General features: G+C 37.0%; 1 protein-coding gene across 1 annotated transcript in view; it reads left to right on the forward strand.

Annotated features, from left to right (window-relative positions):
• Nucleotides 1–20,804, forward strand: part of DOK6 (docking protein 6) — a 238,195-nt gene that overhangs the window by 72,866 nt on the left and 144,525 nt on the right. The gene's annotated exons all lie outside the window — the stretch shown is intronic.

Below are 20,804 nucleotides of genomic sequence, written 5' to 3' on the forward strand. Positions count from 1 at the left end.
GAATAGTTTAAAATTTGACTACACTTAGGTGTTGAGGTTCTTTCACTATCTCATGAAGCATGAATTGCAAATCCTGTGTCAAAAATCACACGTCTTGCCGGTTCTCTTTCCATCCAGCTAGCCATTTCTCACCTAAGGAACTAGGCATTATGAATCAAAACATCTAACAGGATTTTATGGGATACATAATGCTTGAAGATGGTCTATTCTTTATCCCTTCTCTGACAGACAGAAATATACTCATCTGATTATAGGACATCTTCTCATAGTATCACAGGATAGCTTACACTAGAAGGGATCTTAAAGAACGTCTAACTCCACAGTGGAAGTCACACGAAGTCATTAAATCCTCCAGCATTGGGTTGCTCTCTCTTAAAGATGAGCTACCTGTGTCTGAGTGCCACTGGGACCATTTTGTTCTTCTAGAAGCTATTAAGCTTTGATTTTGTTGTGGTGAATCCCCAAAAACACAAGACACGAGGTCATGCTGATTGTTGGTTTGGTATGTGAGTAGGCTGGAATTGTAATGATAGACTGGTAGACTACATCAACAACCTTTCCCTCATCTACCAGTCTGGTCACCCAGTCATAGAAGGAGATGAGGTTGGACAAGCACAATCTGCCCTTTGTGAACCCGTGCTGGCTGGGTCTGATCCCCTGGTTGCCATGCACATGCCGTGTGATCTCCCTCAAGATCATCTGCTCCATAACTTTCCCTGATACTGAGGTCAGGCTGACAGGCCTGTAGTTCCCCGGGTCTTCCTTATGGCCTTTCTTGTAGATGGGAGTCACATCAGCAAGCCTCCAATATTGTGGGACCTCTCCAGATAACCAGGAATGCTGATAGATGGCAGAAAGTGGGTCGGCAATCACCTCTGCCAGCTCCCTCAGCACCCTTGGGTGGATCCCATCTGGCCCCATGGACTTGTGGCAGTTCAGATGGAGAAGCAAGTCTCTGACTGTCTCTGCTTGGATCACAGGTGGTGTATTATGCACTCCATCCCGGACTTCCAGCTCAGGGCAAGTACCCTGAGGATAACTGCTCTGTCTATTAAAGACTGATGTGAAGAAGGCATTGAGAACCTCAGCCTTTTCCTTATCCTCTGTGGTTACATTCGCTGCCGCATCAAGTAAAGGAGAGAAATTCTCCTTAGTTCTTCTCTTGCTGTTAATATATTTGTAAAAGGATTTTCTGTTCTCCTTTACTGCAGTAGCCAGTCTAATTTCGAGCTGGGACCTGGCTTCCTGGACCCCTTTACCCCTCAGGAGCAAGTCCCAAGGGACCCTTGCAACAAGCATCCTGAACAGGTCAACGTCTGCCCTCCGGAAGTCCAAGGTAGCAGTTTTGCTAGTGCCCTCTTGACTTCACCCAGAATAGCAGACTCCACCATTTCATGGTCACTCTGGCCAAAACAATCCCCAACCTTCACATCTCCTACTAGTCCTTCCCTGTTAGTGAAGAGCAGGTCTAGCAAGGCATCTCCCCTGGTAGGCTCTTGGACCAGCTGTGTCAGGAAGCAATCTTCCGCACACTCTAGAAATCTCATGGACTTCTTCCTCTGCACAGTATTATATTTCCAGCATATATCAGGGAAGTTGAAGTCTTGTGGTACTTGGTAATTATTTTTATTTTTACAGGTATCTTAAGAAATTTATGAACTATTTAGTAATGTGGAGGCTTTTTTCCAAGGCTTTTTTTGTTATCTGATAACAAAACCTATGCATTTCTGAATGTCAATTTGCTATTAGTGTTGTTTTGCAAATACTAAGTGTACAAAGCGTGCAAGAAAATTTTAGATCAACTGCATGTTTAAAATGAAGTATGCTTTGTATTTTATATCTGAAGGATATATTGACTGCAACTGAAGTTAAACTTGAGGTCATCCCTTATTTAGTTAATAAATTCTATAATGAAAATAATGTAAGGAATGAAGTGAATTATGAAATCCAGTGACTGCTTCAAAATGGTCATCCATCCACTGCTCGAGGCCTACTGGAAGTAATTTCCCTATTAACAATAGTTTAATTATATATATATATATTATTTTTACCAATATTCTAACTGAAGTTATAAAGTTTGGTCTACTTGAAATTAGCCATATGTTTGAATACTTGAAAAATGCTCCCTCCACCGTGCTCTTCCTTCAGCTTTCAGTGACGGTAGAGCCATGATGATGCTTGGGAAATTGGTGTATTGCTATGGAAATGGTTGTGATGTCACAAGTTTAGTATTTGTTCTTTGCAAGATTCAATGCAAAGCGATAAGTGAGAGAGAAATGTCAAGACTACAGTACCTGTAGTAGAGAAAAAAATAGTATGCTAATTGAGATTATTAAAATTAATCTTGGCATCCAGATTTTTTTTTTCAATGTAGTTGATCATTTAAGCACTTGTGTGAACTTTGATTCAAAGTGTTCCCAATTCAAAGTGAGCTGAGAAAGTGTTTTTCAACCTAGGAATGAGGATGCTTAACAGGGGTGTCAAATTACAGCAGAGCTTAGCTTACATCAGTGCCCTGTTGTCCTACCTTTTCTCTTCTATGAAAGAGTGTAATTTCCCAGTAAGTTGTAAGTACTCATTCTCAGTAATTTCAAGATACTAGCAAAGAAGTGGAAAAAGGAAGTACCAGCAATCATTTGCTTTGAAATTGCTGTTGAGATATCTGTATGTATGCCTTTGGGGGAAGGAGTTATGACAGACACTTATTTTGTTTGATTTAGAAGGGTTAAGAAAAGATAATTATGGAGATGGGAAGACAATATTGTAAAAACAATACAAGGAGGAAGAGTAATGACCATTTCTTAGATTGTTACTCCTCTTGTATTGCTGTAGTGCAGTGAATATCTCTCCATGGATTTGAATAAGAACATTCATATTTGGGGTGAGTGATTTTTAGGGACTGTTCACAGGACTGTAGCCACAGGAGATACTTCTAATATAAAATATGGATCTAAGTCATTACTCTCCTCTGAGTTGTCCTGAATGGTAATGATGATGAACTGGCCATTCCTAGGGTAGCCAGGTCTGACCATCCGTATGGATTCTTTTGAGAGCTGATGCTAATTATTTTAATCTCTCTGAAAAGTAATTATTTAGTAAGACAACATAAAAAAAAAACCTAGTGCTTGTTTTACTTTAATGTTTAGAAATCAGATTTGTTTGTCCATCTTGTGTTGGTCTTGAAAATATGCATCCCTGGGGCTAAAAGAAATACTTACATACGAAAAGAAAAATGAAAGCAGGGTAAAATAAAAAGGCGGCTAGCTAGTCTCTGCATGTTATTTACCACTGTCATATTTTCTTGAAGGAGAATACTACTAGAAATTGAAAGTGATGTGGGTTTTTTTGTTTTTGGTTTGTTTTTTTTTAATTTTTGTCGCTTCTGGTTTGTCTGACAACCTGCCAATAGCTTGAAGCAACTTGCTATGCTCGTCTACAGCAGCATTTGTAGTTGTTTAGATGAAAAATGAATTACTTAAAATTTCACTTTTCATCCTAGGTGTTTTCTTCTCAGAAAAGTTTTTGCCTTATTCATTCAGCTATCATTAATTGTAGGTGATATGTAGGTTGCTCCAGTCTCTGTTGTGAATCTTACTACTATTAGATTGGTAACAAAAAGGTTAGAAGAAAGAAGTTACATTTTAAGATCAAGTAACTTTTAATTTCTAATTTGAAATGTGCTAAGCACTTTCTTGAAACTTACAGAAGGCAATTGATTTGTAGCTGTAGCCTACCTCTATATTCATGATGGATGTTATAATCAAAACTGCTATTACAGTAACAGGCCTGTAAACACGGATTTGTGCAGTGCTGCTCTTCAAGTATAACACAGAAAAGAGGAAAGGAGTGGCATTACAGAAATAAATAACTTAAAAGATCATATGGTGCCTATGTATTGTTTCTTCTATAAAGTTTAACAACTGTCATATGTAATATGTACAGGATATAAGTTATCCTCGACTGAGAGTAAAAATAATAATTTTGAAGTTTCCCAGAGGTGTTTGTGGTACAAGAATCTAGATGATATGCTCCAAGCTTTGAAAGCTTGTGTAGTACTTCGTGTAGCTGTACGTAAAAGCACACATTTTTGTAATAGTGGATAAAACTCTCATCCCAGACATGGACTTATTTCTCTCCCTTCTTACCTTCAAAATAATGGCAAGCATCATTCCAGAGTTTGAACTCTTAATTACTTTTCATTTCTTCAGATCCTTACAGTTTTGGGCATGTTTTGAACTGTGCTAAGACTGTAAAGATAAGGTCAGAGTTATGCAATTCAGAGGCATAAAGCATGATGGATTATGGAAAAAACAAACAAAATAAGATTGCATATCCTTAGTCTATTGTCAAACAGCTGATTCAGCCCAGTTCTGTGACTAATGGGGTGGGAGGACCCACGGGCCCATGCCCTAGGAAAGGAGAAAGGGGAAGAGGGGAAAGGGCAGGGAGATGGGCCTAAAAACAAAACAGTGGCAACGATCTGAGAAGAAAAGTTAACTTACTGTGTATAATATCAGAATGCAAAATAACACAATATAATACAGTATAATTAGAATTGAAGCTAATAAATATAATAAAATGAGAGTGTCCAAAGTCTGAAGGCCTTATTCTAATATTGAAGGCAAGGCACCTAGGGAGCATGCACGCTGCCGAGACGAGCAGAAAGGGAAGAGAGAGGACACCTCGTGGCATGTGAACAGGTTTTACCTATGAACAGGAAACAGAAAGACAACAGTGTGCAGTCCTCTGGGATATGTTGTTCTTCTCTTCTGAGACAGATATATACAGAACTATCAATGATGCATGGAACTGGAGCATTAACTCTTTAACTCCCAGTGCACTATATGTTATCATGTAGAATACTGATAACAAAAAATCATAAATCCGTGACATCTATGCAAAGCATTTTTATTTTGCTTTAAAAATGACTAAAGTATGTCCATAAACACTGTAATCAATTTACAGCTACTCGGTAGGTCACAAGCATTGTTAAAAGTTACTCCATCATAGAAGGCCACCAGATTGGTCAGGCATGAACCTCTCTCAGTGAAGTCAAGCTGGCTGTCTCAGATCACCTGCTTATCCCGCATGTGCTTTAACGTGTCTTCCAAGAGGATTTATTCCATGATCTTCCTGGACACAGGGATGAGGCTTACTGTCCTGTAGTTCCACTCCTCCTTCCTTTTCTTGTACATGGGAGTGATGCTTGCCGTTTTCCAGTCCCCAGCAACTTCACCTGATAAGTAGCTGCAAGAAGAATGTGAGAGGAGGAATGGAAAGAGTGACCAAGATTGGCTTGGGAAAAGCAACATGTATTAATGCTTTGTACATTTTCAAAAGTAGAACCTGATAGAAAACTGCTTTGATACCTTCCAGCCATTTGCTTTTGCTTGACAGCCCTGTTCCATCCTCATTTATGTCCCATTTTAAAGACAATAAAAGAAAAACTGAGGGGAATAAAAAGCCTGTGTCTGTAGAGAAATCTCTCTCCAACCCTCTCCAGAGAGAAATATACTAATTTTGGCACTGAACTAAAATGTAAGTATTTAAGGTTGCATTTAGTCATTAATTCATACATTCATATGACAATGGAGGTTATCTAGTCCATCAGCCCTAAGTGGAACTATTGACTAATATTATACGATTTTAAAATAATCTCAGCCATCATATCAGACTTTTACTGCTCACAATTTGAAATAATTCTCTGCAGCAGTAATGAAAGTACTATTAAAATAGATTTCCTAATTTAAACACTCTCTTATACAACACACACTGTTTCTTTGAGAGCTATACAAAATTTGAATCACCAATGGCAACATCTGAAGGAGTGCATTAGAATGCTCCTTCAGTCAGCAAAGCTTTCAACTTTTTTTTTTTTTAAGATGATACACTTTGTTTACATCTTCTGTGGTAATAAAATTTCCAGATATGGTGCCTATAAATCAGTTAAATTTTGACATCTTCTATGCCATCATTTTGATGGTATACATTATTCACAGTAAAGCATTTGAGTAGTTATACACAGTCAGCTATTTAATTGTGGGTGTATTTTTAGTGCAAACACCCACTTAAGTGACTTATCTCTGAAGAGGTGGTGTATTGTTGTTGAAAGAACAGTGACAAGTACAGTGATATAGCACTGCATGACCTTAAAGGAATTAAGTATATGCTGCATTGTGTTAATGAATTAGTTTGTGGGTCACTGGGGGATTTATAGGTTTTTTTGATCTTGCCTTGCTTTTCCTGAAAAATTATCAAAGGCTTATTATTTTCTACAATAAATTAAATTGTTATTTTTTATTTGTAGAAATAACAAGGGAGCGAAGGTAGGAAACACTTATAAGTTTGCCTTTAAAATAATCCAATTTTAAATAAGCACTGAGACTCTAAGACTAAACACAGAACACAGCCTAATCCAAAGTTATTGATGTTTTGGCTGGACAGAAACTAATGATTATCCAAACAAATTGAAAGCATTTGAACTAGTCCAAAACAAATCTCTTTTTCTGGTTCCAAGAGTTTTATACCCCTTCAATTGTAATTGGAGGTTGTTTGAAGACTTCTAAAATTGAAGATAAAGAGAAGAAAGTTGTGGCTTTCTCACAATGTTTGGATGATGAACAACACTGAAAGACAAACTGGGAATGTATGGACTATGTGCAAATTCTGTCAAGACAACTCTGGTGTTCTTGAAAGGAAGATTATGATTATGATTAATAGTACTGTGCTTCTCGAAAGAGCTTTTCCAGAAGATGAGCTCTGGTACTGTTCTTTGTAAGTATGAATTGTAAATGTATTGCCATACTCTTTTGTTTCTTTCTTTCTTTCTTTTTTAAACTGTTTTGAGTGATTTATTTTATTTTCTTTTTTTCAGTGAGCACAAAAGAAAATTCTGAAAAAGAACAGGGAAATATTAATGTAACCCTGTTCAGAGTAATTTTGACCACCCATCTTAGGGACAGTATTTTGAAACCAAACTTATTTTTGTTAAATACAATACTTCTCTCTTCCTGTTTGTTGTTGGTGACAATCCTGCTTTCACTCTGTTCCAAGATGCAAATAGCTGAATAACAAGATCATCACTTGCAGAGGATGACTGGAGAATTTGAATATAAATAAGATCAGAAACAGACTAGTTAGTGCTATTAGATTCCTGAAAGACTAAATTAAATAGAAAAAACTAATACCTCAAAGACCTCTGGACTTCAGTGGTTGAACTATTAAAATGCCTGTACCATTAAAATTGACTGCTTTGTAAAGAAATTTCTGCAGTCTTTGAAAGCAAGATAGGAGCATCTAAAATATCTGGAAAATGTTTTAAAACATTCTGCACCAAAATAGCTATTGTAGAATATTTTAATTTGATACATCTCCTATAAGGATAGGATACTTCAAATATGTTTATACGATGGAAATAAATCTCTATGGCATTTCAGTATAGATATGGAACGTACCCTGTGAGACCATTATTAATGCTAATAACATTCCTTAATTGCTATGTTACTAATAAGAGAAGAATGCAGACTATTCACAGCAGAAAAGGAATTCTGTCATATGCAGCAGTAGAAATAGCTGCAATAATGGAGGTAACAGTAAAGAAATGTAGAATCCTGTGTAAGTCACAATTCTTTTCACTGTAAAGTTTTCTGATAGATGTTCCATAATGAGTCAGCTCCACTTACATAATATTTTTATTCATTTATAAAATCTAAAATCATAAATCTATCATAAATCATGACTGTACTCATTTAAGGTGATAACTGAATATCTAAAGTCCAGCGGGGCAGACTTGAAGAGACCTGAGGGAAAACAATAGAAAGCTGTGGCTTACTAATTTGAAATGTAGAAGAGATGAAGGAGAAATTGCATACTGTATGATAACAAGGACTGAGTAGGATTCTTATAAAAGAAGTAGAACAAAAGGTTCTGTCATCAAAAGGCAAGATGGTTCAGGATTCTGAGCTACTGCATGTCAGAGAGGCAATCTGTATATGAACTGGTGCTGCTAGTTGACTATTGAATGCTGTATTGAGCTACTGCATCTGCACTTGAATAGTTCTTCCTGGTAATAGATTCATCATAATCCATGTTAAAAGAACTAAGGACAGTAGAAAAATGTACTAAAACAAGTAATTTGGGGTCAAAGACAATAATCTGTGCAGGTGTTTGCTTCAAGAATAAAATTTGTTGCTTGGTTATGGATCATGAATTAATTCCCAAGAAAAGCTATTTCTTTTAAGCTTAAGGCTTGTGTAGTAGCCACTGATCACCTATGAAAGAAGTGAAGCATCACTGTGAAACGCCCAGTACATTTTTTTCTACAAAGTAAATAGATCAAGAAAATAGATTCATAGATTCATAGATACATTAGGTTGGAAAGGACCTACAAGATCATCTAGTCCAACCATCCTCCTATCACCATCCTTACCCACTAAACTACTAAATCAAATCGCTTAGCACCTCATCTAAACACTTTTTGTGAAGAAGCCAATTTCTGTGTAGTCTTGATATGCAGGAATACGTGTGGTGAGCTGGTCAACTGGTATAATGTACATAAACTCTTACCTTGAGTAAGGAAAGAATTTCTCATAATGCATATAGAAGAATTGCCATACTTCGATGAGAAAAAAAAAAGACTAAATTCATAATCTGGCAATTTTTTTTTAGCTCATGATTAATACTGTGCTCTTATTGAGAGTGGCTATTATTAAAGCTGGATTTAAATAATTAATAACTATTTTCTTGACTTTACTAGATAGTTTCCTTACAGTCTGCATAATTTAGTTTGTAACTATTGTATTTACTGTTTTTTGCATGGAAAAAAGCTGACTTGTTCTGACTTTCTGAGTGAACCGATTGCAGTCATGTAGTCTTTGTATCTGACATGGTTCTTTCTTTTAAAGCCTTAAAACTTCACAGCTGATATATGGGGATTAGACAATTAATACAGCAAAGACAAATCTTTTGGTAGAGGTAATATTAATGTGCATACAAGAATCTTTTGTCTCCCTCTCTCCCTTTTATGTTAGAGCACTTCACACCTTGTAGCTGAGACCATGACAGCAGTCACAGGAAGTAACACCATTTTCTGCTGTTGCACTTCTGATACTGCAAGTGAGAAAATAAATATGTCTTAGCTAATGTTGAACCAGCATGTTAGGTGCTTGTACACTGTATAGCAGCATATCAAAGGTTGTCTGTTTAATTTGACCAGAAATGTTGCAGAGTCTTTTTTCAACTACTATCAACTCCTGCCCTAGGTGGTCCCCAGAGAGAAAATGAAGATATTTTATGGTTAAATGCAGCTGATTAGAATATCAAAATACGTAGCATCAGCTGAACAGACTAATCATTTTCTTTTGCCCAGGGGGAGTGGTTGTAAAAGGACAATCTTCTCTTCTACAAGGTCTAGAAAGCTAGTAATAATCAGAAGTGATGGCAGGTTTTTGTGGTTTGTTGGTGTTGGTTTGCTGTCACATTTTGTTTCATTTTTGTTTTGTTTTGTTTTGTTTTGTTTTTGTTTTTGTTTTGTTTGTTTATTTGTTTGTTTTCCCCTAAGATAATATAATTGTCTCAGTGATTATCTTTCCTTTAACAAAGAAATTTTCTGACACTGCCATGGCTACATGAATAAACTTTAGGTGGATCTCCTGTAGGGAAGACTTTTTGAGATCTGTCACAGCTAAAGAGAAGGGAATTCAGAGTGATCTTTTCAGTTTACGAACCCTGGATTTGGAGATCATCTGCTTTTTCTCTGCGTTATTCTGCTGAAGTTGCAGTGAAATAATTCCTACTCCCTTGTACGATTATGTTTCCCCAAAAGACAAGTTGGGTGAAGATGCAGTTACATCAGCTGTTTGAGCTCTTGGGGAAGCTCCTGCTAAGTTTATTTGAGTGAATGCTGGTTAAAATTTTGCCTTTGCAACAAAAGCTGTATTGAACTACACATCTTCTTAAATTTCTATTTTGAAGAAATGAAGTATTTTTTTTAATTTATTTTTGGTTTTGTTTTTATTTATTTCATCTTTACAGAGTCCAGGTAGTTCTGAGAATACTGCTAAAAATTTTAACACAATATTAAATGACAAACTCTGAATATTTTTTTTTTATTGCTGCTGCAGAGGATTACTACAAATTCTGAGCTTTTAACTATTTCCATTTACCATGAGCTGTTCATCTTTCTCCCCTTCAGTTAGATTAAAAGATGTAATGAAGGTCTTTGGGGGCACACTAGCATCTGTTAAATCCATGATTCTTTGGCAGGAGAAGTATTAAACCTAAAGGGTATAGTAGTGCAGGTGATCAAATGTTAAGAAAACTGTGCTGTTATTAGACGTCCCCTTGAACATTGCTATTTTCAGGATTCTGCTTAAATTCTACAGCAGGTTTCATTTTGCAGAACACTCACTTCTCTACAAAATGATTTTCTCCATAAAATCTAGGTGATGTCGTAATATTGAAAGGTGAGTGAAAGCACTGGAAAAAAAAAAGAAGATAAATTTGATTTGTAGGAAAACAACGTATGATTGATTCATACAACCTGTTACCATAGAGGTTTATTGAATCATATGTCATGGATAAGAGTGATTTGTAGAATTTATGTGCTCTTCTGTAGTGCAGTATATCAGAGGATGTTTGAAGGGCCTTTCTTCTACACTGGCATTTGCATTTTTTGAAGTCTTGATGTAATTAAATATGTTCCATGCATTACATACATGATTAGAACAGTGACCAAGCACTTGCTAACAGCACCTATAGATCACAGTTATCTTTCACTGATATCAGAGTTTTTGTTTTCCAAGATTTAGTAGATATATACTGAAGCTACAAAATATGTCCAAGAATAAAAGACCGTACCTTTTCAGCACTGAGGATTAATTGCAGTTAGAAATTCGTACCTACTTAAATTTATAGTGGCATTTAGATACAGATCACATTTTTACTTCGTGGAATGTGCTTTAGATTTAATACTGTGCTCAGCTTTGTTATATTACATGTTAAGCATACAGAGCCTGCTCCAAAAGTAAGACCTAATTTATTATATTGGCCCACAACATCTGAGAAAGGTGTTGGTGATATGGCAGTAGAGACTGAACCTTCACACCAATTCTGCATTACATTTTGTTGCAATGCAATACATGGCAGCAGAGAGACAGTCTGACAGAACAGTACCTGACTCAAAAGTGTGTATGAAGCAAAGGTGTGTCATTCAATCCCTCTATGAGGGAAATAGGGCACCCACTGGCACTCACCAATGCTTCATGAATGTTTATGGAGATCAAACTGTGGATAGTGATAGCTATCACACACCAGTGATAGCTGAGTGGTGTGTTTCAGCAGTGGTAACAGTGACAGCTGGTCATCTTTGCTGGTGACAATTTTTAGGAGGCTCTTGGTCATCACTGGCAAAAATGCATACATAACAATGGTGACTAAGTTGAAAAAGAAGACTTTTGTAGCTGAGAATGTGCTCTACTGAATTGTGTTATTGTGCTTTTTGTGTCTGCTGTAGTTTCCATTGAAATTACTTTTGGAGTGACCCATGTACTACTTCCACCTATTTTATCAGTCAAAACAACAGCATCTGACAACCATGATATTTTTGCTAAGAGAGGTTTCTGTATGGAAGAGACAAGTCAGGGTTGATGTGGGAGAATGCTAGATGATGCTGATGTCAACCTAAAGCATTTCAGCCTGTAAACTTATGAATCAAAGCTGTAAAAATGGTTAGAGTTCCTGTCTCTCCACAGTACAGAATGGGCTTTTATGATTGCTTTTTTTGGTCAGAATCTCTTCTTCATTTTAAGAGTTTCATTTGCAGAGTTTTGTTTTCGAAACACTTATTTTCACTAGTCCCTGCCTTTTTTTAAAGTGCACTATGTAGGATCTGAGTAGAAGGAGTACAACCTTTCAATTTAAGTATGTCACTTCAGACTGTATCTGAATTTCCATATTACAAAGATTCTGACTTGTCTGTATGTTAGCATTGATTTCCCTTGCAGACATGGGAAATGCTTTAATTTTTTTGGACAATAAAGTCATGATTATCTACTAAATATTTGTAGAAGTTACTAAATTTCAGCTTTAATAATCTCATAGATGGAGAATCAAAAGTTAACAATCTTCACTGCGGTAATATCTTCATGATGTCAGTATATAGTTTTATTATTAAAAACTGATTCGAGAAGTTATGTCATATTCAAGTGAATTATACTTACTGGTAACTAATTCAAATCAAACAGTATAAAAATGGCAAAAAACAGATATTTCCACCAAACATACTCCAACTTCATCAACTTGGGATGGAGCTGGGGAGGAGCTCTGAGGAAAGGGACCTCAGTGTCCTGGTGGATGACAGGCTGGCCATGAGCCAGCAGTGTGCCCTGGTGTCCAAGAAGGCCAATGGGATCGTGGGGCGAATTAAGAAAAGCATGGACAGCAACTCAAGGGTGGTGATCCTCCCCTCTGCCCTGGTAAGGCCTCACCTGGAGTATTGTGTCCAATTCTGGGCTCCCCAGTACTAAAAAGATGGGGAAAGAGTCCAGTGGAGGGCAACAGAGATGAAAAAGGGCATGGAACACCTCTCTTATGAGGAAAGGCTGGGTCTGTTCAGCCTTGAAAAAAGAAGACACAGAGGAGATCTGATCTGATTCACGTCTATAAGTACCTAAGGAGCAGAAGGCAAAGGGACAAGGCTGAACTCTTTGAAGCAGTGTGTGGTGATAGGATGAGGGGAAATGGCCTCAAAAAGAGGCATAGGAGGTTCAGTACAACTGTGTGTGGGAACTTCTTCCCAGTGAGGGTGACGGAGCAGTGGCACAGCTGCACGGAGAGGTGGTGGAGTCTCCTTCTCTGGAGACACTCAAGGCCCACCTGGATGCCTACTTGTGCAACTTGGGCTAGGGAGCTGTTTTGGTAGGGGGGTCGGGCTAGATGATCTCTAGAGGTCCCTTCCAACCCCTACAATTTTGTGAGTGGAATAAACCAGTTGCCATTTTTGTTTCAGTTTGAGAAATTACTCAAAGCACATACTAGATAGAGTATGATCAATCTGTAACTTGCTAAATATTTTTTTAGAAAAGAACCGGTGAAAGATGATATGGACTTGGCTATAAATTCTGGCTATATAATTGTTGTTTCGTAATTGCTACTTGTTCCCTTTAAGATAAAAGAGATCCTTGAGAATTCTTGGGTGTAGTAATTTCTTTCAAATATTGCAAGTTCTAGGATTTTCCTGCTGCTTGCCTGCTAAAACTATTGTAATCTTTTTTTATTTTATTTTGTTCTGATTTTCATCTGTCCTATGAGGCCAGGCACAGAGAGAGTTGTATTAGTTTTCCTCCAAAAAAGTCGCTTAAGTTAAAACTGAGTCAGAAATGCAGAAAGACAAAAAATGACTATTGGAACTTATTTTTATTGAAATAATCATAACATCGATTCAAATAAATAGTGATAAATTCTGTTGATGTGCAGCCTGCTATGAAACCTCAGTGCAGTATTCGTGGAAGCTGTCTTTCTGACCTTGAACTGCCCAGATAGCACTTAGAAGCAAAATAATGAAGCTGAGTGTTTAAGTTGTAGGTGCCTAAGGGTTGAAAAAAATTGTATATCACCTTTCAGAAGAATACAGTGTGCAATTCTTTCCAGATGCATATCCCCCTTCTTCTTTTAAATACAAGAAGAAAAAAATAATAAAAAAAAGACTTCAGCTCCCACAGTTAAGCTCTTTATATACTCAGTACTTCAGTAGGAAAATTATTATGGTGTGCTTTGAATTCACGGAAGTCTAATAAGAGTTCTTATAGATTACATATGTATCCTGTGACTGTAACACCATTGATTATTAATTATTACAAACATGTATATGAATCTATAATGGTGTGTTGTTGCAGCAGAAATGTGACATATATGTACTATAACTGGGTGAATTGTCCATAATCACTGTCTAACCATCATAGTTCTCACTGACTTCAATTAAGCCCACAGCAATTGATCTAATCTGAGAAGAAAAAAAGAAAAGCATTTGTAGCAGATGTTTCTAATTTATTCTATTCCAAACTTTAAGTGCCAGCATGTTTACGATCTAGAAAATAAGAATAATAAAAATATGCAATCAAAATGTTTAGGATGCGATCTGTGACACTAAAATGGCTTGTGTTCTGTTATCTTGTAGAAGGTCATAGTACAAGGTCGCTAAGATAAAGATTAATTTTGCTTTCTATCTACCACGGTAAAATGAAGCTCATGTGCAAAAATATCAGACATGCTGAGATCTTTCCTTATTTGGTACCCTTTAGTAGTGTATTCAGACAGCATTATTTATCTGAAATATTAATGGTAGTCCTTTTAAGGCACAGTTGTGGGTTTTTTAATCCACTGTTTACAGTTTAAACGGTTTGTCTTCCATTACAATAATAATGTGAGAGATGCTTTGGTAATGTTTGAACAATAGGCAAGAGAGGGTGGAGGGTCAGAACTGGTGACAAATGGGAACTTTTCCCAAGGCTTGCTGTATCTTATGCTTAGGAGTGGGCAGACCCATGTGCCCATGTTGCTGACAAGAAGCAAATAATGCTACACTTTTAATCAGGGCTGTGGGTTATTTTTGCCTTGCCTCCAGCTTGGGCAGTGGGTGGTGAATGGGCATGGGGAATCCATGCTCATCCACAGGGACATGGGAAGGAGGTGCCTTGACTCCTACATCCATTTGGGAGCTCAGTACTGTGCTGGGTATTCCTCCTCGCTAGCTTTATCATCTCATCCGAGTTTGCCACCCGAAGTGCACCTTCTCAGTGCACTGGTGACTGTGCTTCAGAAAATTAGGCAACAAGATCAGCGCTGTTCAAGACAGAAGAAATGTTGTGTCTAAGTGACTTTCATAGGGACCCATAAACAAAAGTGCAAGTAAGGATGTCAAGTGTTGTTACAGTAGTATTGCTTTGTCTTTTTAATGCAGAATCATGATAACTCCAGTGGATGGACTCCAGTGAAGACTTTTTGTTTTGTTTTATTCTTTTGTTTTTCCACTGACTTTATTCAGCAGTTGCTCAAATTTGGTAACTTGCTCTTCAGCTAAGGCATGAATGGTTTTGTGTTCTCATTTTCCTGTTGGTTTTTTTCACATAAAATAAGTTACTGAATTTCTCTTTTTTAATTTAAATGCATGACATTTAAATGCATGACATGCATTCCACTGAAGCAGTAAGGAGTCACCTCTAACTTCTCCCTTTGCCAAAGTATGCACAGAAATAATAGTAATTAATAGTAATAATATTAATAAGTGGTGTCTGTCAAAACAATGTTTTTATTTTTCTTACTATGAAAGCTACATTTTTAAATTTATGTGTTGTTTTTTTCAGTCTCATAACATACTATGATTCTCTCACATGCCCCATCAAAAGGATGCCCATTTTTAATGGAGAAAATTAGTAAAGTAACTTTGAACTTTTCATGGTATAGTGTTTTTTTTGTGCTTCTACTGCAGATGTGTCATCTAATAAGACAGCTCTGCGCATAGGAAGCAAGGGAGGAGAAATTAAGTATCTTTTTCTTTTAATAACAAAATGTAAATGCAAGACAATATTACAATGCAAGTTTCTTCCTGGGAGAACTGTGTCAGCTGAGCTAGCAAGGAGCAGTGTGAACAATGCTTTGATGCCAGTCCTGGTTAGCAATAGTTCCTGCTGGTAGCTAGGAGCTGGCTCAGTGCTGCTTTTCTAAAAAGACAAATGTTTCTGCAGCTGATGACAGAAAATCAGATGATTTACCAATATACCTAAGAATGGAATTGCCATTTGTGCTCTTAGATAGAGGAATGGAAATTTCAGAGGAATCTGAAATGATCTGGAAGGAAAAATAGTAAACAAAGTGATTTTTATTTATTTTTAAGGGTTTTTTAAATGTAGGGTGTGTCAGGTGGGATTTCTGGAATAATTTTCAAGGGGTTTGTCAATAAAACTTCCTACTCTAAATATTAGTGATGAATAAATTCAAAGCTTTATTAAACTATAGATGTGGATAATAAAAGACATTAATCTACAATGAATCTTCCATTAGCCAAGTATTCAAAATTACTTTAGGAGAATGAAAAAATTTATCCTTTTTTTTTTTTTTCCCATAAAACTAGTTTAGTCAGTGGATATCTTCAAATGCCTTTTCTTGGATCCATTATGAATATCCATGGCAATAATAATGAACTGCACAATGTGAACACGAATGATAATGATCCATTCAGAGGCAAACTTTGTGCATTTTAGTAAAGAATGTTAAAAAATATGAATATCAGTAGAAGAATAAGCTGAGAAGTGAATTAAACAGAAGAAAAAGTAAGAAGAGAGGATTGAGATTTTCTTCATAAGTTCATTTAATGTGGTGTTTTGAGTCAGCTATAAAAAGCAGTCTCTAAAAATTAGTAGAAATGGAGTTGTACTGGAAGCTAAATTTCTAACTCGAACGATTTCAGAAAACTTTTTGGGATGATCAGGTTGTTTTGCTCCAGATTTAGTATCCTCTTATTTTGCTTCAGGACAAGAATGCACAGAGGCTGTTCTCCCCTGCAAGCTTCTGCAATATCATGAAAAGCAGTCCCATGTGCCTTCCTTGGCCAGGGGCAGCTGAACCAGCTCTCACCTGATACAGGTGTACTGAGCTACTGCTGTTAATATAGTGAGATTGAGAACTAGATAGATGGATAGATAGATAGATAGATAGATAGATAGATAGATAGATAGATAGATAGATAGATAGATAGATAGATAGATAGATAGATAGTGCTTTACCCAGCTTGGTTCTTGCAAAACTGAGGGGAAGAGAGGGGTGTTGTTTGAATGGACTGTTGTACCGTGGACTTAGCTGGTATTTTCATTAGAGTCCTCATCAGATTTGTACAGAACAAGTTTAGGTCCTTTTAATGGGTAATTTAATCAAAGGAAAACCTGAAATAGCATATGTTCAGTCTACTTTTCTGACTTTCTCTAGAAAAATGTGAAATAGAATATATAGTCTTTGTGTTCCTTGCTTTTCACACAAGATTATTAAATATCTTATGTTGTGCAGTGAGTGTTCATCCTGGAATGGTGTAAAACTGGTTAAATGATCAAATAATTGTCATTTTTTCAAGTAAGCATGTCTGAAAACCAGACATCTAAATCTCACAGGAAATGTTAAATATGATGGAGAAAAAACTGCAAGTTGTTGCAGGGCTGATGCTGGATTCTTTCACAATGGCTACACAATTATCTGAGTACTTCAGAAGTCTTTCAGAAAATTTTATTACAGCCAATGGCATCATAAAGTAGGTCAGGATAAAAGAATATCTCATAGTTTGTGAATAATTGAGAAGGTTTCTGTATAACAATGAGTTGCCATATAAAAGGCAAATATTTGTTTGCTGCATGCTCATACATGCACCTATTTTTTCGTATTTATAGGTAAATTCTTACGCTAATGTATTTTCAAGCAGTTAGGTACAAGCTATCTACTACTGTAATCAAATAAAGGGCTGCTGAAGGCCAGTAGCACTGTGAAAGTTTTTACTAGATTTAGAAGTGGTTGTATGTAAAAAAATAAAAATAAAAAAGCAATATCGAAATGCAAGGATGTACCATGGTGTATCAGGATTGCTCAGTGAGCTGTTGCCTTCTTCAGAGCTCTCTTCTCCCTAGTGGTCTGAAAAAAACAGCTGTCAATAAACTGTAGCAGCAGCAGTCTCATGGTAAAACTTGAGTTCCATCCTCTTGCTATTTGACCTGTTACAGCTCATGTCTGTGCTAGCATCTGTTCATTCTTCATCACAGTGCTGAACTCTGGGAATAGGTCTAATGAGAAGCATCCATAAAGACAACTGGCATTTGGACCTCTTCAGTAAATACTGTAAAGGCCCCTCTAAAAAGCAAGGGGTCAAAATCTCCTTGAATTCTGTCAGTTCAGCTAGCAAAGCTTCAAATGCTGTGCCATGCTGGCTGATATCCAGTGAACAAAAGACTGAAGTTGCCATTCAAGAACCCCTGCTCTTTTGTCATTGAATGAGTTGCTTTGAAGTGTGCATTAGATGGCCTTTTAAAGATACTGTCATCCTCCCAGGGAGAAGTCTTTTCCTTAGTTTTTCTGATTTTCCACTTACTAGGCATGCTTCCAAACTACTGGATCTAACTGATACTTTGCATTAAAATACAATATAACTGTGATATAAATATGAAACAAACAAACAACAGAAAGAAACTGTCCCAGTCAACTGACATGAAACTTCTGTTACCTTATCTCCAGTTGTCCAGAATTTAGGTCATCTGTAAGATATAGATTCTGTGGCTCTGCTAAAATCTGCTGTCACTGACAATGAGGTCTGTGGGTTGATCTTTTATTCTAAAAAGAAGTCTGAGAGGACTGTAAACCATTAAGGACAGATAATGGAAATCAATAAAGGATTTGAAATGAAGGCAGTGATTTTTACCTTGATGAAGAACTTCTTAAGAAAAAACTTTCCTCAGAGGAAGGGAGGATGAACCAGAAATACACATAGCCTAAAAAGGAAATAGATCCCTGGAGAGCTAGAAGTATTATTAAAAGAAACATTTCTATTAAATGAATAAATATTCCCCCTTAGGACAGTTGGCACTTTTGCTTCTATTGAGGTCAAAAAGAATTGAATCTCCTGCATCTCCTGCAAATGTGGAGATTCTCATACCCTAACACTGCAAAGAGCTGATACAGGTTAATCAGGAGGTAACTGTGGGAGCAGTGCTATAATTTTGGTAAAGTAGGTTGCAGCACTGCCAAGATTTTATTTGAAGAAAACATGATCTAATAAAGATGGTTTATGATGTCCCACAGTGTAATGCCTTTCTTTCTTTTTCTCTTTTTATTTTTATTTTTCTTTTTTTCCAGGAAATATGATATTGTCTTTGCTTTCCCCAGGTGAGGCACAGTAATATCTGGAATAGGAAGTACAGCTGTACAGTTGCCACTTCACAACCTTAGCAGAAAAAAAAAAAAACAAAAAAAAACAGAAACTTCTGTTCTTTGAGAGAGGTGTGCTTGCAGAGGATTTTCTTATATGTTGTTTTATCTTCCAAAAGTCTTCTATGTATTTAAATGTACTGATGTTGTAGTCCAGTGGGTAGATTTTGAAAATAAAACACTTATTTTGACTAATAATACTCATCTGAAATAATGATAGTGTCAGTATTATTAGACTTCTTTGTTGTTAACTACACTTAATGACGTGACATTTGCTGTTTATACTCAGCTTAAAGAGTGCTATACTATAAGGGAAAGCTTCTCAGTTTAGCTCTTCCTGCCTGTATTTCACTGATTTCATTTTTCATCTCCCTTCCCTTCTTCTCAGTGGGAGATATATTTGAATAGTATTGCACTTCTTGTTATGTACCATTAGATTCTGTAAAATTTCTGAAGAAATAAGGCTCTTCTCCGTGTATGAATGTATCCTGGTTTCGTCTAAGATGGTGTTAATAGCACACCAGTGTTTGGTTGTTGATAATTAACGAGAGCACACCCAGAATTGGATCAGACCACTGGGCAGGGAAGAGCCTATGATGGCACAGGGCAGGGTGGGGCAAGATCAGGTGGCCTGAATTAAACCAGGGGGTGTTCCATACCAGCTGACACCTTACAGAAGCCCATAAAGCTGTAGTAGGTTGGTTAGATGGCAGCTGCTGCTCAGAGGGTCTGCTGGGTGTTGGTTGGTGTGGAGTGCGATGTTGAGTTACTAGGGGGGCATTGGTCAGCTGAACCTTGGTCAGCTGAACCTTGGTCAGCATGGGGTAAATAATTGCATTGTGGGTACATGAATATGTTTATTAATTTTTTTTTCTTTTCTGTCTTAGTAAGTAGCTTTCACCTCAGTATATGAGCTTTGTTTTATTTTCATTTCTCTCTTCCTGTTTGGGAAGAAGTGAGAGAGTGGCTGTATGGTTCTGAAACCACAACAGGGTGGGAGAACCATTAGCTAGTGCTCTTTGTGTGTTACTTTGAAAATATCAGTGAACTAATAGTATTAAGTGTTATACTGTATTGTTTGTAGAGCCATACGGTTACTGAAAAAGGAAGTGATGCAAACTATTGTAATAGATTATAAACCCAGTCATTATCTAATCCCTTTCTTGTATAACATAGTTAAGGATTAGCCTTAACTGTTTTCCCTTTGAACTGCAAGTGTTTTATTATTTGATTGTTTTAAAACTTTTAGGTACTGCAATACCACTAGTACTTTAGTAAATAAATCTGGGAAAAATAACCTTATCCATCAGTACAAGTAAAGGGATGACTTGCTGGAGAAGACTTCTACAGAGAACCACGTGGGTGTTCTTGTGGAGAACAGGCTGGCCATGAGCCAGCAGTGTGCCCTTGTGTTCAAGAAGGCCAGTGGTATCTTGGGTGTGATAAAGAGTGTGGCCATCAGGTCAAGGGTGATCATCTTGCCCTAGAAATGACACATTTATAATACAACACAGTATTCTGTGCCCTAGTTCTGGGTTCCCCAGTTCAAAAAAGACAGAGATCTCCTCAGTGTCTGGGAAAGGGCTGAAAAAATTATCAAGGGACTGGAGCATCTCCTGTGTGAGGAGAGGCTGAGAGATCTTGGTCTGTTCAGCCTGGAAAAAAGCAGACAGAGAGGGGATCTGATAAATGGTTTACAAATATCTCAAGGGAGGTAAGAGGCAAATGGATGAGGCTAGTGGTGTGTAGTATTAGGACAAAGAGACGTGCCTGGAACTTGAACACAGGAAATTCTGTACTAACGTGAAGGAAGTTATTTACAGTAAGGGTGGTGGTGCACTGGAACAGGT

This window comes from Cyrtonyx montezumae, unplaced genomic scaffold, assembly GCF_038088225.1.
Source record: "Cyrtonyx montezumae isolate F1298 unplaced genomic scaffold, pur_monq_1.0 scaffold_8, whole genome shotgun sequence".
NCBI classification, from domain to species: Eukaryota; Metazoa; Chordata; class Aves; order Galliformes; family Odontophoridae; genus Cyrtonyx; species Cyrtonyx montezumae.